This window comes from Coregonus lavaretus (assembly GCF_964263955.1).
Source record: "Coregonus lavaretus genome assembly, chromosome: 28".
NCBI classification, from domain to species: Eukaryota; Metazoa; Chordata; class Actinopteri; order Salmoniformes; family Salmonidae; genus Coregonus; species Coregonus lavaretus.
In genome coordinates this window covers 11,554,666-11,576,663 of record NC_140015.1, presented here as the reverse complement: position 1 = coordinate 11,576,663, position 21,998 = coordinate 11,554,666, and the positions used below count along the sequence as shown (strand labels likewise).

The window sequence follows — 21,998 nt, the reverse complement described above, 5'->3', positions numbered from 1 at the left end:
ACTTAAAATAACATGTAAAGGAACAACAATCTAAAAATACCCACATTCAAATTTGTAAAAAAAAAACGGAAATATGGTGAGCATTATACATTTCTGCAAGATACATAAACATGATATTATGAATAACTATTATGAAGAACAAAACTGCAGTGCCTCTGAAATGTATTTCTGTTTACTATGGCAAGTTTAGAATGATTCTATCTCATAATAATAAGGCTAATGATGAATGGATGCTGTAGATTTCTCCTCTTGTTGTCACTGTCTTCACTTCGTAGCATCATAGTACTCTACGCATTCAAGAGACAAAGAGAGACTTGGAAACCATCTGATGAACACATTCTTCACAAGTGTTTAGTATAATCAGCCTCATTATAACCCACAGTATTGCAATCACCATCACTGTCAGCACCCTCATCAGCATCATCGTGATCCTCCTTATTGTAGTCAGCACCAACACCACCAACCAGCATCACAGAACTCTCACATCATCTAACAGAGGGTGCTAGTGGGATCCATAGAATTGGGAATTAGTAGTAGTAGTAATTTAATAAGATATCTATGGTTAGATCCTACATATTAGAAGAGTGTTACACAGCCCCGTACATGATCAATAAGGGCTTTGAGACTTCCCATCCCCCAGATCAATGTTCTGTATGTACAGTACCACTGATTATTGAGTCATTCTATTTCTATGGTAACTCCCTCCCTATGTTTTATCTGGTGTTCTGCTATGGACACCCATGTGTTAACGTTAGTGCCGCGATATGTGTTATACAGATATACAGCAGAGATGTGCAGAGCGTTCCAGTAGTGTACCTGTTGCTGGAGGGACGTCAGCCCCCACAGTCCTGGTAGCGCTGGGTGGGGGAGGAGGTGGGACTGCCCTCCTGGATGATATCACACATACGTATCATTGTTATCTCTGGCACACATTGTGTCACAACATCAGTCTATATAAGTGTGGGTACAGTAGGTGTTATGAATGGGGTTGTGTTGTGAATCACCTGATGGTGTCTCTGTGTGGGGAGGGTGCTAGCTCCAGGGGTTCAGCGGTGTTGTGGTGGACCAGGCTAGGGTGGAGGCACCCAGGTTGGGTAGGGCAGGTAGGCCGGGGCAGGCTGGTAGTGGTGGTGGTACACCTCTGGATCCTCCTCCTGCTGCTGCAGTATCACTGAGGACCAGCTGGCCTGGAGGGGAGGATAAAAACAGCCCATTCAGACACAGTAGTGCACTATATAGTGAATAGGGTGCCATTTGGGGTGCATCCTCACTCTCCACTGCAATGGGTTGGACGGCCAACTGCTTATGGAGCCTCAACACAACCACTAAACTGACTAGGAACAGTGTGACCCAAAACAGACTCCAAAAATAACTTTTAGGTGCGTTAGCCAATGTGAGGAGCCACTCTGACCTCGGTCTGTTGACTTTTCCAGAATGTCATATCAGATTGAGAATATCTCTACCTACTGAAACACATGTTTTCAGATGAATAATGTAAGATGAGTGTGCTGCACACAGACAGGCTGGATGAATAGTTGGCACATGTGACTAACAGTAAATGTACCTCAGTGGTAGAGGGAGGATGGGACTGGGAATAGCCAAATGACTGTACCTCAGGGGTAGGAGGAGGATGGGACTGGGAATAGCCAAATTACTGTACCTCAGGGGTAGGAGGAGGCATAACCGGGGAAGTAGGGGTGCTGAGGGTGCTGCTGATAAATCAAAATTTAAAAGAAAATATATACACTGCTCAAAAAAATAAAGGGAACACTAAAATAACACATCCTAGATCAGAATGAATGAAATCATCTTACTAAATACTTTTTTCTTTACATAGTTGAATGTGCTGACAACAAAATCACACAAAAATTATCAATGGAAATCAAATTTATCAACCCATGGAGGTCTGGATTTGGAGTCACCCTCAAAATTAAAGTGGAAAACCACACTACAGGCTGATCCAACTTTGATGTAATGTCCTTAAAACAAGTCAAAATGAGGCTCAGTAGTGTGTGTGGCCTCCACGTGCCTGTATGACCTCCCTACAACACCTGGGCATGCTCCTGATGAGGTGGCGGATGGTCTCCTGAGGGATCTCCTCCCAGACCTGGACTAAAGCATCCGCCAACTCCTGGACAGTCTGTGGTGCAACGTGGCGTTGGTGGATGGAGCGAGACATGATGTCCCAGATGTGCTCAATTGGATTCAGGTCTGGGGAACGGGCGGGCCAGTCCATAGCATCAATGCCTTCCTCTTGCAGGAACTGCTGACACACTCCAGCCACATGAGGTCTAGCATTGTCTTGCATTAGGAGGAACCCAGGGCCAACCGCACCAGCATATGGTCTCACAAGGGGTCTGAGGATCTCATCTCGGTACCTAATGGCAGTCAGGCTACCTCTGGCGAGCACATGGAGGGCTGTGCGGCCCCCCAAAGAAATGCCACCCCACACCATGACTGACCCACCGCCAAACCGGTCATGCTGGAGGATGTTGCAGGCAGCAGAACGTTCTCCACGACGTCTCCAGACTCTGTCACGTGCTCAGTGTGAACCTGCTTTCATCTGTGAAGAGCACAGGGCGCCAGTGGCGAATTTGCCAATCTTGGTGTTCTCTGGCAAATGCCAAACGTCCTGCACTGTGTTGGGCTGTAAGCACAACCCCCACCTGTGGACGTCGGGCCCTCATACCACCCTCAGGGAGTCTGTTTCTGACCGTTTGAGCAGACACATGCACATTTGTGGCCTGCTGGAGGTCATTTTGCAGGGCTCTGGCAGTGCTCCTCCTTGCACAAAGGCGGAGGTAGCAGTCCTGCTGCTGGGTTGTTGCCCTCCTACGGCCTCCTCCACGTCTCCTGATGTACTGGCCTGTCTCCTGGTAGCGCCTCCATGCTCTGGACACTACGCTGACAGACACAGCAAACCTTCTTGCCACAGCTCGCATTGATGTGCCATCCTGGATGAGCTGCACTACCTGAGCCACTTGTGTGGGTTGTAGACTCCGTCTCATGCTACCACTAAAGTGAAAGCACCACCAGCATTCAAAAGTGACCAAAACATCAGCCAGGAAGCATAGGAACTGAGAAGTGGTCTGTGGTCACCACCTGCAGAACCATTTCTTTATTGGGGGTGTCTTGCTAATTGCCTATAATTTCCACCTGTTGTCTATTCCATTTGCACAACAGCATGTGAAATGTATTGTCAATCAGTGTTGCTTCCTAAGTGGACAGTTTGATTTCACAGAAGTGTGATTGACTTGGAGTTACATTGTGTTGTTTAAGTGTTCCCTTTATTTTTTTGAGCAGTGTATTTTTTTAAATGTTCCCCCACAAAAGTATTTATTACTCCTGTATATGAGTGGAGAAAAACACTAGTCAGCCACATCCATGGGGCTGGGAATGGCCAAATGACAGTACCTCAGGGGTAGACAGAGGGTGGGGCTGGGGCTGGGAATGGCCAAATGACAGTACCTCAGGGGTAGACAGAGGGTGGGGCTGGGGCTGGGAATAGCCAAATGACAGTACCTCAGGGGTAGACAGAGGGTGGGGCTGGGGCTGGGAATAGCCAAATGACAGTACCTCAGGGGTAGACAGAGGGTGGAGCTGGGGCTGGGAATAGCCAAATGAGCTGAGGGCTGACATGGTCATGTTGTTCATGATGACTTGATGCATCTGGGCATTCTGGATCATCATCAGCTCCACCAGGTCTGGAGAATAACAGAAAGCAACGTTATATATATGTATATATATATATACACACACACACATATTTACACCTCCATGGAAGCTAACTTCTTCTGTATGTCTGTTGTGCTGTCCTTTATCTTTTAGGTGACAATCAACCCTTTTCAACCCGCATGGTGTCCAATCATGAGTTATAAATCAAATCTGCCATCCTAAATGTTCTATCCTCTCCCTTCCTCAATTTCTGTCTGACATCATTCCAGCAATATGAAAATACAGATTTTGCCCATTTCTGCTTGTCAGGGTACTCTGGTGACAACCTGATGAAACATTTAGCAAAACGACACTATATTGTACAACTCTGTCAAAATGAGAGGAATCCTACCTACTCATTGAATTATATCAGAAATAATGCCAATGCTGATATGAACCTCAATATAAGTGAGTTGAAAGTAAGAGGAGCAGAAAGTCAGTCAGAGCAAACTATCACTGCCCTGGCCTCAGCAACCAACAGACAGACAACGATGAGGCTAGAGGTGGAGAAGGAGCGCTATAAAGAGCAAGACTGCAATTATAGATGGTTGAGCTCTGGCCCTTTGGTCCAACTGGCACCTGCAGTGACATTCACAGTTTCACAGACACAGACATACACACACAGAGAACGAGTGAGGTGAGAAAATATACTGTATAATATTGCATGCATGTGTTGGAGACATAAAGACATCTCAGAGAAATGGAGAGACGTGGGCTCTGTCTGAAAAGTTATCTTGACAGCCTGCCTACCATACGCACCCTGCTTGACGTGTCCTGGCCGGATGGAGGGAGTGGGAGATGACATGGCAGCATGGAGCTGCTGTAGGATGGTGGTGGGCTGCTGGGAAGCCTGGGAAGGAGACATGGGACTGTAATGAGGATCTCTGCCTGGAGGCATTTAGCCAGGGAGAATATCTATCTCCCACATCTAATACTGCCATGGATGAACTACTGTTGAGAGGCAGGCAATATCAGCCCACTCACTCAACATAGTTAACAGTAGCTATGCCTGATACAACATCCAATTAAAACTATAAGGTAGTGAGCCTTTGAGATATGCATCAAGAAGATATGCGTCATCAAGCTATTAAGACAATACTCAATTAAAGCTGTTGCAGGCTAAAGATGCCTCCCTTGATGATGCTGCATATGAAGTCATATAGAGAGCCAACTTTATCTGTAAATTAGTGTGGGTGTTAAATATCACATAGAATTACAGTTTGTATGATATGCCAAGTAAACAGGTCAACTGCATTTTTTGCTATAAAAAAAATCCCTGTTGGCCACACTTACAGGCTGTTGAATTATTTGCACATTCTGTGCGTCCTGGTTCCACTGCTGAAACTGTGGGTAAGTACAGTGGGGAAAAAAAGTATTTAGTCAGCCACCAATTGTGCAAGTTCTCCCACTTAAAAAGATGAGAGAGGCCTGTAATTTTCATCATAGGTACACGTCAACTATGACAGACAAAATGAGAAAATTATGGTGGAAAATAAGTATTTGGTCAATAACAAAAGTTTCTCAATACTTTGTTATATACCCTTTGTTGGCAATGACACAGGTCAAACGTTTTCTGTAAGTCTTCACAAGGTTTTCACACACTGTTGCTGGTATTTTGGCCCATTCCTCCATGCAGATCTCCTCTAGAGCAGTGATGTTTTGGGGCTGTCGCTGGGCAACACAGACTTTCAACTCCCTCCAAAGATGTTCTATGGGGTTGAGATCTGGAGACTGGCTAGGCCACTCCAGGACCTTGAAATGCTTCTTACGAAGCCACTCCTTCGTTGTCCGGGCGGTGTGTTTGGGATCATTGTCATGCTGAAAGACCCAGCCACGTTTCATCTTCAATGCCCTTGCTGATGGAAGGAGGTTTTCACTCAAAATCTCACGATACATGGCCCCATTCATTCTTTCCTTTACACGGATCAGTCGTCCTGGTCCCTTTGCAGAAAAACAGCCCCAAAGCATGATGTTTCCACCCCCATGCTTCACAGTAGGTATGGTGTTCTTTGGATGCAACTCAGCATTCTTTGTCCTCCAAACACGACGAGTTGAGTTTTTACCAAAAAGTTCTATTTTGGTTTCATCTGACCATATGACATTCTCCCAATCCTCTTCTGGATCATCCAAATGCACTCTAGCAAACTTCAGATGGGCCTGGACATGTACTGGCTTAAGCAGGGGGACACGTCTGGCACTGCAGGATTTGAGTCCCTGGCGGCGTAGTGTGTTACTGATGGTAGGCTTTGTTACTTTGGTCCCAGCTCTCTGCAGGTCATTCACTAGGTCCCCCCGTGTGGTTCTGGGATTTTTGCTCACCGTTCTTGTGATCATTTTGACCCCACGGGGTGAGATCTTGCGTGGAGCCCCAGATCGAGGGAGATTATCAGTGGTCTTGCATGTCTTCCATTTCCTAATAATTGCTCCCACAGTTGATTTATTCAAACCAAGCTGCTTACCTATTGCAGATTCAGTCTTCCCAGCCTGGTGCAGGTCTACAATTTTGTTTCTGGTGTCCTTTGACAGCTCTTTGGTCTTGGCCATAGTGGAGTTTGGAGTGTGACTGTTTGAGGTTGGGGACAGGTGTCTTTTATACTGATAACAAGTTCAAACAGGTGCCATTAATACAGGTAACGAGTGGAGGACAGAGGAGCCTCTTAAAGAAGAAGTTACAGGTCTGTGAGAGCCAGAAATCTTGCTTGTTTGTAGGTGACCAAATACTTATTTTCCACCATAATTTGCAAATAAATTCATAAAAAATCCTACAATGTGATATTCTGGATTTCTTTTCTCTCAATTTGTCTGTCATAGTTGACGTGTACCTATGATGAAAATTACAGGCCTCTCTCATCTTTTTAAGTGGGAGAACTTGCACAATTGGTGGCTGACTAAATACTTTTTCCCCCACTGTATCATCTGTCCATGCCATTGCATTTCAGATGTCGGTAAAAAATAGAGCTGTAAACAGTAACTGAAGATAAACCTTGTTTTGATCCAACCCAGGCTTGGAGTAGACGCGCACCAGTTGGGTTGCCAAGGCGTCAAAGAGCAAACAAGAAGTGCGAGAAATATGTGCAGGTTGTTGCGTACATATACAGTCGTGGTCAAAAGTTTTGAGAATGACACAAGTATTGGTCTTCACAAAGTTTGCTGCTTCAGTGTTTTTAGATATTTTTGTCAGATGTTACTATGGTATACTGAAGTATAATTACAAGCATTCCATAAGTGTCAAAGGCTTTTATTGACAATTACATTAAGTTTATGCAAAGAGTCAATATTTGCAGTGTTGACCCTTCTTTTTCAAGACCACTGCAATCCGCCCTGGCATGCTGTCAATTAACTTCTGGGCCACATCCTGACTGATGGCAGCCCATTCTTGCATAATCAATGCTTGGAGTTTGTCAGAATTTGTGGGTTTTTGTTTGTCTACCCGCCTCTTGAGGATTGTCCACAAGTTCTCAATGGCGATTAAGGTCTGGGGAGTTTCCTGGCCATGGACCCAAAATGTCACAATTGTTGTTTTGTTCCCCGAGCCACTTAGTTATCACTTTTGCCTTATGGCAAGGTGCTCCATCATGCTGGAAAAGGCAATGTTCATCACCAAACTGTTCTTGGATGGTTGGGAGAAGTTGCTCTCGGGGGATGTGTTGGTACCATTCTTTATTCATGGCTGTGTTCTTAGGCAAAATTGTGAGTGAGCCCACTCCCTTGGCTGAGAAGCAACCCCACACATGAATGGTCTCAGGATGCTTTACTGTTGGCATGACACAGGACTGATGGTAGCGCTCACCTTGTCTTCTCCGGACAAGCTTTTTTCCGGATGCCCCAAACAATCGTAAAGGGGTTTCATCAGAGAAAATGACTTTACCCCAGTCCTCAGCAGTCCAATCCCTGTACCTTTTGCAGAATATCAGTCTGTCCCTGATGTTTTTCCTGGAGAGAAGCGGCTTCCTCGCTGCCCTTCTTGACACCAGGCCATCCTCCAAAAATCTTTGCCTCGCTGTGCGTGCAGATGCACTCACACCTGCCTGCTGCCATTCCTGAGCAAGCTCTGCACTGGTGGTGCCACGATCCTGCAGCTGAATCAACTTTATGAGACGGTCCTGGCGCTTGCTGGACTTTCTTGGGCGCCCTGAAGCCATCTTCACAACAATTGAATCTCTCTCCTTGAAGTTCTTGATGATCCGATAAATGGTTGATTTAGGTGCAATCTTACTAGCAGCAATATCCTTGCCTGTGAAGCCCTTTTTGTGCAAAGCAATGATGACGGCACGTGTTTCCTTGCAGGTAACCATGGTTAACAGAGGAAGAACAATGATTTCAAGCACCACCTTCCTTTTAAAGCTTCCAGTCTGTTATTCTAACTCAATCAGCATGACAGAGTGATCTCCAGCCTTGTCCTCGTCAACACTCTCACCTGTGTTAACGAGAGAATCACTGACATGATGTCAGCTGGTCCTTTTGTGGCAGGGCTGAAATGCAGTGGAAATGTTTTTGGAGGATTAAGTTCATTTTCATGGCAAAGAGGGACTTTGCAATTAATTGCAATTCATCTGATCACTCTTCATAACATTCTGGAGCATATGCTAATTGCCATCATAAAAACTGAGGCAGCAGACTTTGTGAATGTCACACCCTGGCTCTGGGACTCATTATGTTGAGCCAGGGTGTGTTCATTTCTATGTGTGTATTTCTATGTTGGTGTTCATTCTAGTTTGTTGTATTCTATGTTTGCCTGAGTGACTCCCAATCAGAGGCAACGAGTGTCAGCTGTTGGCTGGTTGTCTCTGATTGGGAGCCATATTTAAACTGTATGTTTTCCCTTTGTGGTTGTGGGTTTTTGTTCCGTGTTCGGTCATTGATACCGTGGACGTCACGAGTCGTGTTTTGTTTTGTATTTTGACGCTTTAACTAATTAAAGTCATGTTTGTTCATCACGCTGCGCCTTGGTCTGTTCCATATGACGATCGTGACAGAAAAACCCACCATGCAACGACCAAGCAGCGTGTCCAGGGGCAGCTCTTGGGCTGGACATGGGAGGAAGCGCGGGGAGAAGAGACGGTGGAGGCGCGCCGTAGAGAGGAGCTACGGCGTGATCAGGGTCGTCGTCGGACGGTCGTGAGGCAACCCCAGAAATTTTTTAGGGGGGGGCACACGGCATGGACGACGGGGCTGACGGAGGAGAAAAGGGGGCGGATCCAGAAGGCCACCAGGCCAGGGGTACACCGCCCTGTACGTCCTGTGCGGATGCCTCACACAGAGTGTGTGAGGGTAGGCATTCAGCCAGGACGGGTGGTGGCCGCTCTTCACTCCAGGCCTCCTATCCGTCTCCACAGCCCGGTTCGGCCTGTCCCTGCTCCACGCACCAAGCCTACGGTGTGCGTCGCCAGCCCAGTCCGGCCTGTCCCTGCTCCACGCACCAAGCCTACGGTGTGCGTCGACAGCCCAGCCCGGCCTGTCCCTGCTCCACGCACCAAGCCTACGGTGTGCGTCGACAGCCCAGCCCGGCCTGTCCCTGCTCCACGCACCAAGCCTACGGTGTGCGTCGACAGCCCAGCCCGGCCTGTCCCTGCTCCACGCACCAAGCCTACGGTGTGCGTCGACAGCCCAGCCCGGCCTGTCCCTGCTCCACGCACCAAGCCTACGGTGTGCGTCGCCAGCCCGACCCGGCCTGTTCCTGCCACTCGCACCAAACCTACGGTGCGCGTCGCCAGCCCGGTCCGGCCTGTTCCTGCCACCCGCACCAAGTCTACGGTGCGCGTCGCCAGCCCGACCCGGCCTGTTCCTGCCACTCGCACCAAACCTACGGTGCGCGTCGCCAGCCCGGTCCGGCCTGTTCCTGCCACCCGCACCAAGTCTACGGTGCGCGTCGCCAGCCCGACCCGGCCTGTTCCTGCCACTCGCACCAAACCTACGGTGCGCGTCGCCAGCCCGGTCCGGCCTGTTCCTGCCACTCGCACTAAGCCAGGGGTGCGAGAAGTCAGCCTGGTAAGGCCCGTCCCTCTTCCACGCACCAAGCCAGGGGTGCGAGTCGTCAGCCTGGTAAGGCCCGTCCCTCTTCCACGCACCAAGCCAGGGGTGCGAGTCGTCAGCCTGGTAAGGCCCGTTCCTCCTCCACGCACAAAGCCAGGGGTGCGAGTCGTCAGCCTGGTAAGGCCCGTTCCTCCTCCACGCACCAAGCCAGGGGTGCGAGTCGACAGCCTGGTAAGGATCGCTCCTGTTAAGTCCAGTCCTGCTCCAGCCGGCGGGGCCAGACTGGACCAGGGGCACTATGGGGGGTGTATTGGAGGGTGGTGGTCAAGGCCGGAGCCAGAACCGCCGCCGAGGAGGTATGCCCGCCCAGCCCTCCCCTGGTTTGTTTAGTTGAGGCGCGGTCGCAGTCCGCGCCTTTAGGGGGGGGTACTGTCACACCCTGGCTCTGGGACTCATTATGTTGAGCCAGGGTGTGTTCATTTCTATGTGTGTATTTCTATGTTGGTGTTCATTCTAGTGTGTTGTATTCTATGTTTGCCTGAGTGACTCCCAATCAGAGGCAACGAGTGTCAGCTGTTGGCTGGTTGTCTCTGATTGGGAGCCATATTTAAACTGTATGTTTTCCCTTTGTGGTTGTGGGTTTTTGTTCCGTGTTCGGTCATTGATACCGTGGACGTCACGAGTCGTGTTTTGTTTTGTATTTTGACGCTTTAACTAATTAAAGTCATGTTTGTTCATCACGCTGCGCCTTGGTCTGCTCCATATGACGATCGTGACAGTGAAAATTAATATTTGTGTCATTCTCAAAACTTTTGACCACGACTGTAGGCTGGAGTGTCCCTTACTGTAATGATTATGCTGCTATGGGATATTTAAACTAGGACTATTTATTCGCTCTCTCTATCACATTTATTTTCTTACCATTTAGGCCTATATGATGTAGTCGAGTTCTAAAAGTTTCTAAAAGAGCAAATGGGGTGGTCACACTTGAATTGATTTTGACAGCTGTGGCACAAAGGTAGCCTTCTTCCATGCAGCTAAGTGAGTGAATTCATAAAAGTAGCCTATAATTGTGATTTCCCGCCCCTAGACAATGCGCCTGGCAAATCCATATGGTCACATGCGTCAACGTTGACAGAAGGGGCAGGGAACAGGTGGGCCGCCGCCACGTAGGTCTCTCACTCTAAATTGAGTGGGCTAAGTTATGGACAGCTGGGATAGGCCTGGGCTCTCTTTCACTTCATAGACCACTAATTACAGCTTCCAGTTGACAAGTTTTTCTCTCTGACTCCCGCTATCTCCGTTCTCCTCCTCAGTGTCTCTCTCTCTCCTCTCCTTCCCTTCTCCTATACGCTGTCACAGTCTCCCACGCGGCTCCCATCCGCCCACACCACAGCATTTCAAATGGTGTAATTAATCAATATGGGCACCATCTCGGAATGATTCCCTCTATTTTTAAAAAGCCCTGTCACCAGGGCCATTTCTAGCATTTTGGGGGCCCTAAGCGAGTTTGGTTGTGGGGTCCCACCACTCCTGGACAAAACACACCAGGGTTGGGCTCAATTCCAATTTTTTGATTATTTAATTGTGATTTTAGTTTACTTCCTAAATTGACTGCTGGGCATGTGCCTTGCGATTCGGCCATGATTACTACAAGGTTTACATGGCTAGAAACGTACCTAGCAATCTATAAAATATTCGCTGTCATGGGCTAATTGAGTGACTGTCAACGACTGATATAGAGGAAAACTGCTGATGGGTTTTTCTATAAACTGGGGTACCAGTTAGCATAATTTGCCTTTTTTTCAAGTGACAACATTAAGATATAAAGGGGGAACATACAGTTGAAGTCGGAAGTTTACATACACTTAGGTTGGAGTCATTAAAACTTGTTTTTCAACCACTCCACAAATTTCTTGTTAACAAACTATAGTTTTGGTAAGTCGGTTAGGACATCTACTTTGTGCATGACACAAGTAATTTTTCCAACAATTGTTTACAGACAGATTATTTCACTTATAATTCACTGTATCACAATTCCAGTGGGTCAGAAGTTTACATACACTACGTTCACTGTGCCTTTAAACAGCTTGGAAAATTCCAGAAAATGATGTCATGACTCTAGAAGCTTTTGATAGGCTAATTGACATCATTTGAGTCAATTGGAGGTGTACCTGTGGATGTATTTCAAGGCCTACCTTCAAACTCAGTGCCTCTTTGCTTGACATCATGGGAAAATCAAAAGAAATCAGCCAAGACCCCAGAAAAAAATTTGTAGACCTCCACAAGTCTGGTTCATCCTTGGGAACAATTTCCAAATGCCTGAAGGTACCACGTTCATCTGTCCAAACAATAGTACGCAAGTATAAACACCATGGGACCACGCAGCCGTCATACCGCTCAGGAAGGAGTCTCCTAGAGATGAACGTACTTTGGTGTGAAAAGTGGAAATCAATCCCAGAACAACAGCAAAGGACCTTGTGAAGATGCTGGAGGAAACAGGTACAAAAGTATCTATATCCACAGTAAAACAAGTCCTATATCGACATAACCTGAAAGGCCGCTCAGCAAGGAAGAAACCACTGCTCCAAAACCGCCATAAAAAAGCCAGACTACGGTTTGCAACTGCACATGGGGACAAAGATCGTACTTTTTGGAGAAATGTCCTCTGGTCTGATGGAACAAAAATAGAACTGTTTGGCCATAATGACCATCGTTATGTTTGGAGGAAAAAGGGGGTAGCTTGCAAGCCGAAGAACACCATCCCAACCGTGAAGCATGGGGGTGGCAGCATCATGCTGTGGGGGTGCTTTGCTGCAGGAGGGATTGGTGCACTTAACAAAATAGATGGCATCTTGAGGAAGGAAAATTATGTGGATATATTGAAGCAACATCTCAAGACATCAGTCAGGAAGTTAAATCTTGGTCGCAAATGGGTCTTCCAAATGGACAATGACCTCAAGCATACTTCCAAAGTTGTGGCAAAATGGCTTTAGGACAACAAAGTCAAGGTATTGGAGTGGCCATCAGAAAGCCCTGACCTCAACCCTATAGAAAATGTGTGGGCAGAACTGAAAAAGCGTGCGCAAGCAAGGAAGCCTACAAACCTGCCTCCGTTACACCAGCTCTGTCAGGAGGAATGGGCCAAAATTCACCCAACTTATTGTGGGAAGCTTGTGGAAGGCTCCCCAAAACGTTTGATCCAAGTTAAACAATTTGAAGGCAATGCTACCAAATACTAATTGAGTGTATGTAAACTTCTGACCCACTGGGAATGTGATGAAATAAATAAAAGTTGAAATAAATCATTCTCTCTACTATTATTCTGACATTTCACATTCTTAAAATAAAGTGGTAATCCTAACTGACCTAAGACAGGGAATTTTTACTAGGTTTAAATGTCAGGAATTGTGAAAAAACTGAGTTTAAATGTATTTGGCTAAGGTGTATGTAAACTTCCGACTTCAAATGTAGATCCATTCAATATAATTAATGAGTTCAATCAAAACCTATGTTTAAACCCTTTCTCATGCTTGGAGTCTTTACAGTTTTGGCAAAAATCGTGTGACATTAAAAACATTGACCTTGATCCTGTGAAATTCCTGGATATTGCTTTCAGTCTCTTTTTTTTAATGGAGGTCTCAGAAGTGTACCGAAACCTCTTTACATTTCGTATATCCCTATGTTATGATATGAAAACAGTTTTCTTGGGCACACATATTCAAAATAATATATGTGATTGCAAAATCCAATGCTTCAAATAGTAACTTAAAGGAGGTTCTTTAATAATTATGCATAATAGTTGTTTTAATGTGCATTTGCAGCCTGGTCTCATAGACTAGACGTAACATAGTAAAAGTAAATCTGGGACACTCAAATTAGTGTGATACACTACATGGCCAACAGTATGTGAACACCCCTTTAAATTAGTGGATTCGGCTATTTCAGCCACACCCATTGCTGACAGGTGTATAAAATCGAGCACACAGCCATGCAATTGTAACTGTAAATGCTGTAAGTGCTGGTAACTATAAGTTCTGTTATTGAGAAGTGGAAATGTCTAGGCGCAACAATGGCTCAGCCGCGAAGTGATAAGCCACACAAGCTCACAGAACGGGACCGCCGAGTGCGTAGCGCGTAAAAATAGTTCCAAACTGCCTCTGGAAGCAATGTCAGCACCAGAACTGTTCGTCGGGAGCTTCATGAAATGGGTTTCCATGGCCGAGCAGCCGCACATAAGCCTAAGATCACCATGCACAATGCCAAACGTTGGCTGAAGCGGTGTAAAGCTCAGTGCCATTGGACTCTGGAGCAGTGGAAACGCGTTCTCTGGAGTGATGAATCACACTTCACCATTCAGCAGTCCGACGGAAAAACCAGGATTTGGTCTGGGATTGTTTTTCATGGTTTGGGCTAGGCCCCTTAGTTCTAGTGAAAGGAAATCTTAACGCTACAGCATACAATGACATTCCAGACGATTCTGTGCTTCCAACTTTGTGGCAACAGTTTGGGGAAGGCCCTTTCTTGTTTTAGCATGACAATGCCCCCGTGCACAAAGCAAGGTCCATACAGAAATAGTTTGTCGAGTTCGGTGTGAAAGAACTTGACTGGCCTGCACAGAGCCCTGACCTCAACCCCATCAAACAACTTTGGGATGAATTGGAACGCTGACTGCGAGCCAGGCCTAATCGCCCAACATCAGTGCCTGACCTCACTAATGCTCTTGTGGCTGAATGGAAGCAAGTCCCCGCAGCAATGTTCCAACATCTAGTGGAAAGCCTTCCCAGAAGAATGGAGGCTGTTATAGCAGAAAAGGGGGGGACCAACTCCATATTAATGCCCAGTATTTTAGAATGAGATTTTCACATACTTTTGGTCATGTAGCGTATGTTACCTTTGGTAAGGTTACGTTGGGGTAGATGGGTAGGCATATAACGCACATGTCTAGCAACCCAAAGGTTGCGAGTTCGAATCTCTTCATGGACAAATTCATAAAATATTGTACGTTTTGCAAATTCATAACATATAATACGAATTGTAATTCGTAACATATACTAAATGGAGTGTCTCGGATTTACGTACAGAATAATACGAACTGCTCAGAGACCAGGTTGGCATTTGATGTCTGAATGATGTCAAGTGATACGGAGCTTGTGTGATACTGCACTCGATTTAAAAACAGCCAAAGGGCAGGAATTAATGTTGATCTTGAGGATTGACAGAACATTTTGGTGTCTATGTTGTTAAACGGTCAAGATAAGTTGCCTGCTTAATGGATGACATTAAATCAAGATTCCTGAGGTAAGATTAAGGTCCTCGTACATTTTGATCCTTGAGCATATAAAAAAAAAATATTACTGGATATTTCAATGTTAAAATGTGGGTGGGGTTAAATACGGAATGCGTGGTCAAGTGCACAGCCAACACTTCCTGTCCTTTCAAAGTAGAAATTCACCCTTCTAACTCCATTCTATTAATCTATTAATCTATTAATGTATTTATTAATAGCTGCTCATAACATGCCACAGTGCCAAGATAAGGTAAGGTCAATTTATGCATAAGATTTAGTGTGTATTGACTTATTAATGAACTGCTGTTACTGTAAATGGTTAGCTGACTGATATATCCTAGCTACTTAACTAACCATTGGTAATCTTATTAAATGATGGCATACAGCAAATACAACAGTATCTATTGCTAGACTAGAGATATGCCCCTAGCCATAGTTAGTCAGTGGTAGTGGCGACCCGTCATTCAGGGCTGGCTGGGGCAGAGCCCCACCTGTTTAGCAAAGAAAGAAATACAAATAATAATGTTGTTGCCTGTTTTGCATGCTATTTTGGCATTAATACGTGTCACATATCAGTTTGCAAACAATGTAAAAAAAATATTAGTGAGTTAATAAAGCCGCATACAAACATGGTCTCTTTTTTGCTTTCTTGAGTAAGGCAGCTCCAAAATGCAGGTGTTTCAGTCTAGCTCAGGGCTTTCTGTGGTGGTGGGGCAGCCAGCGGAAAATACAGAGCGTAGGGGTTGTTAATGTTCTCTAGTTGCGCCGTGATTGGCTCAGTGTTTTGTCACTCATGGGGACACTACGTCACCGCAAAATCTACGGGGATAGCTCGACAATTCAAACCCATTGGGTGCTGCCATAGATTTACATTAGAAGTGCCCATTAAAGAAGGCTCAAGGTCATTAGCCACAGATAAAATGACTTCAAATGACTTTATATCTACCGTAGCTTTGATTGGACTGATAATGTCAACATCATACTTTCAAAATCTTAGCTAGCAAGCTAGACAAGCAGTCATCATCATGAATCAAGTCGACAATCTACTGGCAAATCCTTTTCAATCCTTGTCATATGAAGAGAAATTATAGATAAAATGCATCGGTGCTCATCGTTCATTGGACAGAAACATTATACAACAAGTTGGAAATCACAAATTCAACAATGAGTGGTTTGGAAGGAATCTGTGGCTAACTGCAAGTGTTGCAAAGCAATCACTAGCCTGCTATTCAGTGAAGAGGGTCTGTGGTCCAAGTCTGGGTTTAAGGGTCTCTTTTCCAAGCTTAAAAGGATAAACATTCACATGCAACACCATGGGCCAGAAAAGGTTGAATAAAATGGCCATGCTGTCAATCCAGCATGACTTTTGCTGAGTTCAAGACAACTGGGAACTCTGAGAAAAACTAGCTCCGACTGGGAAAATACATTTTGAACGGTCATCCAACTCGGAATTCCAAGTCGGGAACTCGGGCGTCATTCTAGAGCTCCGACCTGAAGATCAAAAAAAATAACAAATAAAAAATAATCACTGACGTCATGATTCAACCTTGTTTTTTTCAGAGTTCCCAGTTGTCTTGAAAGCACCATAAATCCAGAGAATACCAGACTTTGATGACAATGTTTGATAAATAATAATAATTTGCCATTTAGCAAACGCTTTTATCCAAAGCGACTTACATGACAGGAAGGACCGTCACGCCACCTTCCTGTTCAAGTGAGCACAGCACAACAAGGTGTGTCCAAAAATGTATTGTATGCTGCTGCATAAATAATGTAATATGCCAGGGAGATATCTATACTGTAGCTAAGAAAGTAATACTAAGTGTATGTTGTGTAGTAAGCTGTTAGTAGCCCATGTGCCTCACCCTAATAATTTGGTCCCTTTCCCCCTCATAACTTAGCCTACTGTTCTGACTTGGTGGTGCACATGTAGCCTATAGCCTGTTTTAGAGATATGTCATCATCAAATATTGTAAGAGCTTTCATTGTCTGCTTATATGCCCCCTTTATTTATCCTACAGTTCTGACTTGGTGTACAGGGAGAATACTGTAAGAACAGCCCATGTTCTGAATTCTGTCGCTGTACATTTCAAAAGTGCTGAACAAATAGTTATATTGACTACGTCCATCTTAGCTGGCTCATTAATGTCTTAATCAAAATTATGGATTGCCTCTTATCCGCTCGTTGTTCCCTTATGCCATAGTTTGCCTCTCAGATCTCCACAAGTGTCTAGACTCTGGGCAGTAGGGGCTAGGTGTTGTTTCTGGACAGGCCATGGGTATTATGGTAGCTCAGTCAGTCAGTCAGTCTGGCACTGTCCAAAAAAAAGGTATACCTGTCAAATACTTGCTTCCTCTGTCCTCAATTGCATTTCCTTGATTGGTTGCATCCTCTCTCCTCGTCTCCTTCTCAAAACCCATTGGATGAGATGGTCAGGGGTCTCCCCTCTCACCTTCTTATCTAAAGAAGGAGGCGAGGAGAGAGGATGTGAGGAATGAAGGAAATGCAATTGAGATTCTCCCCTTGTTTCCTCCGTTCCTCACCTCCCTCTCAAAGCACATTGGGGGAGTGGAGGGCAGGTTCCTCCCCTCGGGCTCTAATGCACAGAGGCAAGGAATGGAGGAAACAAGGACAGAGGAAACAAGAATGTGATGTCTAGTTTTCACACACACACACACACACACACACACACACACTGATTATAATGATTTCATTATTGGTTTTTATTGTGAATTATTTTGTTGTGAACACATTGTATTATATTATTGTATTAAATTATTATATAAACTATTACAAAATATAGAAATGCTGTTGTTTATCTTTTTCATTCTTCTGGAAGGTTTAGCATGGCTATAAATGATAGAGAATTTGACTAAAGCAAGTGACATTTTAAATGACATTTACACTAACAGTGAAAAGTTTCGACACACCTACTCATTCAAGGGTTTTTCTTTATTTGTACTATTTTTTACATTGTAGAATAATAGTGAAGACATCAAAGCTTTGCACAAAAAGGGCTTCATAGGCAAGGATATTGCTGCTAGTAAGATTGCACCTAAATCAACCATTTATCGGATCATCAAGAACTTCAAGGAGAGAGATTCAATTGTTGTGAAGATGGCTTCAGGGCACCCAAGAAAGTCCAGCAAGCGCCAGGACCGTCTCCTAAAGTTGATTCAGTTGCGGGATTGGGGCACCACCAGTGCAGAGCTTGCTCAGGAATGGCAGCAGGCAGGTGTGAGTGCATCTGCACGCACAGTGAGGGGAAAACATTTGGAGGATGGCCTGGTGTCAAGAAGGGCAGCGAGGAAGCCACTTCTCTCCAGGAAAACATCAAGAACAGACTGATATTCTGCAAAAGGTACAGGGATTGGACTGCTGAGGACTAGGGTAAAGTCATTTTCTCTGATGAATCCCCTTTGCGATTGTTTGGGGCATCCGGAAAAAAGCTTGTCCGGAGAAGACAAGGTGAGTGCTACCATCAGTCCTGTGTCATGCCAACAGTAAAGCATCCTGAGACCATTCATGTGTGTGGTTGCTTCTCAGCCAAGGGAGTGGGCTCACTCACAATTTTGCCTAAGAACACAGCCATGAATAAAGAATGGTACCAACACATCCTCCGAGAGCAACTTCTCCCAACCATCCAAGAACAGTTTGGTGACGAACAATGCCTTTTCCAGCATGATGGAGCACCTTGCCACAAGGCAAAAGTGATAACTAAGTGGCTCAGGGAACAAAACATCAACATTTTGGGTCCATGGCCAGGAATCTCCCCAGACCTTAATCCCATTGAGAACTTGTGGTCAACCCTCAAGAGGCGGGTAGACAAACAAAAACCCACAAATTCTGACAAACTCCAAGCATCGATTATGCAAGAATGGGCTGCCATCAGTCAGGATGTGGCCCAGAAGTTAATTGACAGCATGCCAGGGCGGATTGCAGAGGTCTTGAAAAAGAAGGGTCAACACTAAAAATATTGACTCTTTGCATAAACTTAATGTAATTGTCAATAAAAGCCTTTGACACTTATGGAATGCTTGTAATTATACCTCAGTAACATCTGACAAAAATATCTAAAAACACTGAAGCAGCAAACTTTGTGAAGACCAATACTTGTTTCATTCTCAAAACGTTTGACCATGACTGTATACTGAACAAAAATATAAATGCAACATAAAGTGTTGGTTCCATGTTTCATGAGCTGAAATAAAAAATCCCAGATATTTTCAATTTTTTTGTGCACAAATTTGTTTACATCCATGTTAGTGAGCATTTCTCCTTTACCAAGATAATCCATCCACCATTTTAGCTGCCAGACATCTTGCATTTCCCAACATCTTTGCAGGAATTAGTCGTTTCTACGCGACGCGGCGGCGACCGCATCACACAGTGCAACCAAAACAAAGATCTACACATATACAAGAGGCCTTTCTCACTCGATACAAAAAGTGGATTGAATAATTTTCAGAATATTCTCTGGTTTTCGGAGTTGCACCTGCAACTGGACACAGAAGTTTATAGTAGTTTGTTTCTTCCGAATCGAGAGTTGAAAAATTGCTGCTGTGGCATTCCACTAGCTAAGGTAAAACGGCTGAATGGAAGCATTCACATATCATTGTGACAGTGTGAAGCAAGTAAGCATTTGTAGGCATCTGTCGTGTGAGTGTTGCTGTTGATATGTTTACTATATATCGTTATCTTATCCAACTTGCTACAACTGAAGATCCTTCTGGAAAAATCTAGTAATTATATTCTATTCTATACAGTTAAACCTGAGTGCTCAATTAAGCGAATATACACTAGTACAGTTGCATTAATACAGGTAGGCTATCCTAAATAAGTCTCCAGTGCCTGTTGTGTGCTGCCTGCATCTGAATTATGCTTAAATTATCTTCAGTAATATTTAATGAAAAGACACACACTGGACAGTGTGGGTTAAGTGTTAGCTCCATCCTATTAGGGATCATTTATTAATGCTCTAAGCCCCTTATGAAACCTCATGCATGAGATAAGTTCAGCTCCCCTTCTCATCACAGATAACATCATTAACATTAACTCAGCGTTAACTCAATCCTCCACTGAATACATTACAGGAAATAGAGTGACATAGCTGCAAATGTTATCACATTACTGTAAATGTTATCCTATTAGTGAGTTAATTTTGTGTGCTGGTTTTGTCACTATGAACAGGTGGCCAGTAATGTTGAGGGTGCGGTTAGGAATGGGTAGACTGGAGAAGGTTTAGGTTTTTAACTTCCACCCCTCATCATCGCTCCTTATTCTGACTCACTTGCACCCCCGCGTCCCCTCCTCTCCTTTGCCCCCCTCACCCCCTGCGGCATGTGCTCAAGAACATGGCCATTACCTTTCTCGGTTCCTATGGCAACCCTACCCTGCTCTTGCAGCCCTTAGGTAATGGTGGTAGCAGTGACAGTATGTGTGCTCAGTGGGGGTTCGGCAAACAAAAAATTAATATGTTTACAGTTAGGATAGACAAGTGCTATTTTGGAACATACACTCAATCTCTCCTTCTCCTTCTCAGTCTTGATCTCCGTCTCTCTCTCTCCCTCTATGTCACTTGCTTGGTTTCACACACCCACACACTAACACACACACACACACACACTAACACACACACACACACACACACACATCTCTTCATAATTATTTAAAACACAAATGCACCCAACTAGGGATGAAGAGAGAGAGCCTCAGATTCATTCCGTTTTCAAAGTCATCATATGGGTGGAAATCTGGTCTTGGTCAGTTGTCATCTTAGTTGTCAATATAGTGTTATGAAACATTCTGTGCCTGTGTGTTCTTTCTGACTCTTTAGGGTCCTTCTCTGTGGGTGATAAGTGGCCCATTGATTAGAACCATTTGACAATCACTGGGGCTGCAGGATCACACTGATGTCAGCTCAACCCCCCTGTGAGTGTTATGGCTTTTACATCTAGGGATTCAGTCTGTCCATTGTACATGTGCTGGTGGTGAGAGAGAAAAGAGAGAGAGAGAGAGAGAGAGAGAGAGAGAGAGAGAGAGAGAGAGAGAGAGAGAGAGAGAGAGAGAGAGAGAGAGAGAGAGAGAGAGAGAGAGAGAGAGAGAGAGAGAGAGAGAGAGAGAGAGAGAGAGAGAGAGAGAGAGAGATCCACAAAGAATTTGAAAACAAACCCAATTTTGATAAAGTCCCTTATCTACTGGGTGAAAAACCACAGTGTGCCATCACAGCTGCAAGATTTGTGACCTGTTGCCACAAGAAAAGGGCAACCAGTGAAGAACAAACACCATTGTAAATACAACCCATATTTATGTTTATTTATTTTCCCATTTGTACTTTAACTATTTGCACATTGTTACAACACTGTATATATACATAATATGACATTTGAAATGTCTTTATTCTTTTGAAACTTCTGAGTGTAATGTTTACTGTTAATATTTATTGTTTATTTCACTTTTGTTTACTATCTACTTCACTTGCTTTGGCAATGTTAACACACGTTTCCCATGCCAATAAAGCCCTTAAATTGAAATTGAATTGAAATTGAATTGAGAGAGAGAGAGAGAGAGAGAGAGAGAGAGAGAGAGAGAGAGAGAGACAGACAGACAGACAGACAGACAGACAGACAGGCAGGCAGGCAGGCAGGCAGGCAGGCAGCCAGACAGCCAGACAGACAGACAGACAGACAGACAGACAGACAGACAGACAGACAGACAGACAGACAGGCAGGCAGACAGACAGGCAGACAGGCAGACAGACAGGCAGACAGACAGACAACGAGAGAGACAGAGGGAGGCAGAGACTAAGTAAATGTTATTCTTTCTTTGTAGGTCCCGTATCTGACATATACCTTTTTAAAGAGGGAGGGAGGGAGGGAGGGAGGGAGATAAGGCCATGAATACATGTCTGTCTTCCCTTTTTCTTGTCAATACCTCGAGGAGAATGGTGTTGAATGACAGGCACACATACACAGACACACACATACACATACCTTCTTATTAACACATCTCTGTACACTC

The 21,998-nt window shown here is 44.8% G+C and overlaps 1 pseudogene across 1 annotated transcript; it reads right to left on the bottom strand.

The window, feature by feature from the left end:
- Positions 1–264: 264 nt before the first annotated feature.
- On the bottom strand, positions 265–20,320 carry LOC311103878 (proline-rich protein 29-like; annotated as a pseudogene). Its single transcript has 8 exons — positions 20,269–20,320; positions 17,522–17,574; positions 5,008–5,058; positions 4,474–4,564; positions 3,577–3,704; positions 1,005–1,154; positions 817–887; positions 265–287 (listed from the first exon to the last, which is right to left on the bottom strand). The product of its transcript is annotated as a proline-rich protein 29-like (transcript).
- Between the last annotated feature and the right edge of the window lie 1,678 nt (positions 20,321–21,998).